The sequence below is a fragment of the Schistocerca gregaria genome, unplaced genomic scaffold (genome assembly GCF_023897955.1).
Source record: "Schistocerca gregaria isolate iqSchGreg1 unplaced genomic scaffold, iqSchGreg1.2 ptg000422l, whole genome shotgun sequence".
NCBI lineage: Eukaryota > Metazoa > Arthropoda > Insecta > Orthoptera > Acrididae > Schistocerca > Schistocerca gregaria.
This window is the reverse complement of record NW_026061853.1, coordinates 5,917,102-5,919,865: the sequence shown is the minus strand read 5'-3', so window position 1 is coordinate 5,919,865 and position 2,764 is coordinate 5,917,102. Positions and strand designations below refer to the sequence as shown.

At 41.5% G+C, this 2,764-nt stretch overlaps 1 non-coding gene across 1 annotated transcript; it reads right to left on the bottom strand.

Annotated features, from left to right (window-relative positions):
* Positions 1-1,354: 1,354 nt before the first annotated feature.
* Trnat-ugu (transfer RNA threonine (anticodon UGU)) lies at positions 1,355-1,429 on the bottom strand. Its single transcript has one exon. It is a non-coding gene; the product is annotated as a tRNA-Thr (tRNA).
* Between the last annotated feature and the right edge of the window lie 1,335 nt (positions 1,430-2,764).

Genomic DNA, 2,764 nt, shown 5'->3' with positions numbered 1-2,764 from the left:
ACCACTCACTGGCCAGTTAGCAACTGAGCGGAACACTGTTTACATCGTGAAAGGAAAACTATGCAAAGATGTACACTTAAATGGCACGACTGAGTAGCACACACACAGTAATATCTGAGGAATGTCCTTCGACACGCGCAGAACGAAAGTCTTCTCGCGAACGTACAGCGTCTCTGAAAAAAAATCTCGTGACTATATTCCGGCGTTACGGCCAGGTTCTCATACAAATGAGCAAAAAAGGGTACATTTGAAATTCTTTTTGAGACAATGAAAATACATTCGAAAGATCTGTTTGGGAATTACGAGTGATAATACTATGAGCTTAATTTTAGATTTTCAATAAAAAATGGCGCCCGTAATTATGATTTGATTAAGGGCCTGCGAGACTGGAGTACGCAGAGCGCGTGCAGTGTGGCACCTCATATGTTACCTGAATTCAAAAATGGGTAACATCAGTTGATACTACATTATTCCTCTGAAATTGAAAATGGATAACATCAGTCGATAAAACATAAAATTTATGGGAGCGTATACCTAACCGCAATGAAACAACCTTAAATTTAACGATACAGTGCTAATTCGAACTTTGAGTTCGATTTTTGAGGGTTTGTTTCACTCCTTATGCCTACACAAAAATTAGTTAATATTAACAAATGTCATATTATAGCTATAAGTTCCTAAGAAAAGTGTTTACTTTTAGGGGTCAGAGGTAGATGTTAAGAGAACGAACCACTTTTAATTTATGCTGCATGCCGTTCTGAGAAAATAGTTACCGAAAAAAATGTGTTCAAAGTTTAGGGAAAACATTTAGTTATATTATTACTTCGATTTGCATGAACTGAGTGTTACATATATATTTTTAATGTCGCTGAAAACGAATCTGAAGTCAGATTTTCAATATTCAAAACAGCTAATCCAATACGGAGGGCAACCGATTATGTTTTGACCAATTTTTACCAAAAATGTATTTTCGTTATTTACGTTTAGTCTGCAAGTCAAGGAGTATTTATCAACCCTTCCTCGAGCTCTGATTGTTCCTAGACAGCAACTTCCTGTTCTTCTTGGCAGGAAAAGCCGATCTGTCAAAGCTGGATATGCAGCACTCGGCAGCCTGCACTTGATATTCGTCCGTATTTTCGGTGAGTATGTTTGCATGCATTCTGCAGTATGAATCATTTTGAGCACGTGCGACACGGGACGAGTTATCATCTACATCTATATGGATACCCTGCAAAACACATTTAAGTGCCTGGCAAAGGGTTCATCGAATCACCTTCACAACTGATAATTAATTGAAACCCTCAGCTGCCGACAGGTGTTGTTGATATACTTCGATGGGGACAGCTGAAAAGTGTGCCCCTACTGGGACTCGAACCCAGAATCTCCTGCTTACAAGGCAGACGCTCAATCCATCTGAGCCATCGAGGGCACACATGAACAGCACGACTGCAGGAATTTATCCCTCGCACGCTTCCCGTGAGACTCACATCCCCAACCGTCCACAATCCGCATACGTAATGTACTTAATAGGTATTTGTCCATCCACTCATTACTGGCTCACACTAAGGTGACGATTCCCGTAAGAGTTCCGGCAACCTGTGCGCATTCGCACAGACTAAGGTCAATGGCTGGGTAACGTTTAACCATAGATATGAAGATAGTAACTGCTCTCGAAAGAACAGGCGCCACTGACGACCTTGCAACTCTTCTAGAATACATGATAGACCGGCCGATGTGGCCGAGCGGTTGTAGGCGCTTCAGTCGGGAGCCACGCGACCGCTACGGTCGCAGGTTCAAATCCTGCCTCGAGCATGGGTGTGTGTGATGTCCTTAATTTAGTTAGGTTTAAGTCGTTCTAAGTTCTAGGAAACTGATGACCTCAGATGTTAAGTCCCAAAGTGCTCAGAGCCATTTGAACCATCAGTCCCTATGTTTACACACTACTTACAGTAACTTATGCTAAGGACAACACACACACAACCATGCCCGAGGGAGGACTCGAACCTCCAACAGGGGGAGCCGCGCGAACCGTGACAAGGCGTTGGACACATGGCGGGTACCCCGCGCGGCTCATGGCAGCCGTGACACTGCTTCAAACAATGGACTGTAGAAACTTTTGTAAAGCACGGATTAAAAAAAAAAAAACTTTCTGTTCCAAGAGTCTAGACAAGTACACCTTTAAAAAATGCAACTACAAAGAAATTGAATTTTCGAACGTTTTGAATGAGAACCTGTCCTTATGGAACACCGTTGATCAAATGTCACAGGGATTATATACTCAGGTTTCACATGTGGATTAACACTTTCTAATCAATATCCGGAATGAGCAGGGCTTAAAACTTTGAAGAGTTAAATTTCAAGGGCCGTTCTCTTGTATGCAAATAGTTTCACAGTAGAAATTTCTCTAGTTTTATTTATTAATTAATTAATTTATTTTTTGCTGTAGGTAAAGAAGGATAGCATTGTGAGGAGGGGGAAGGGGGGGGGGAGGAATCTTGCATCTCCCACCTTGGAATTCTCAGTACAGAATTTTTATTCATTACGAGATTCTTAGCCACTTGCAGAAGTGCTTTCGCGTGATTCTGCAAAACTTTTCCTTTAGCCAATCGTAGCAACTATAGGATTCCGTTCCTGCTGCATGACATGTCTCGGAACTTAAACTGACCAACTAATTTGCATAAAGAGCTAGCTTATCATCCGCTTCCTTACTTGCGTAGACCGTTCATGGTCTGCAAAGAATTTTTTTCTTTAATCGTTTTTTTAT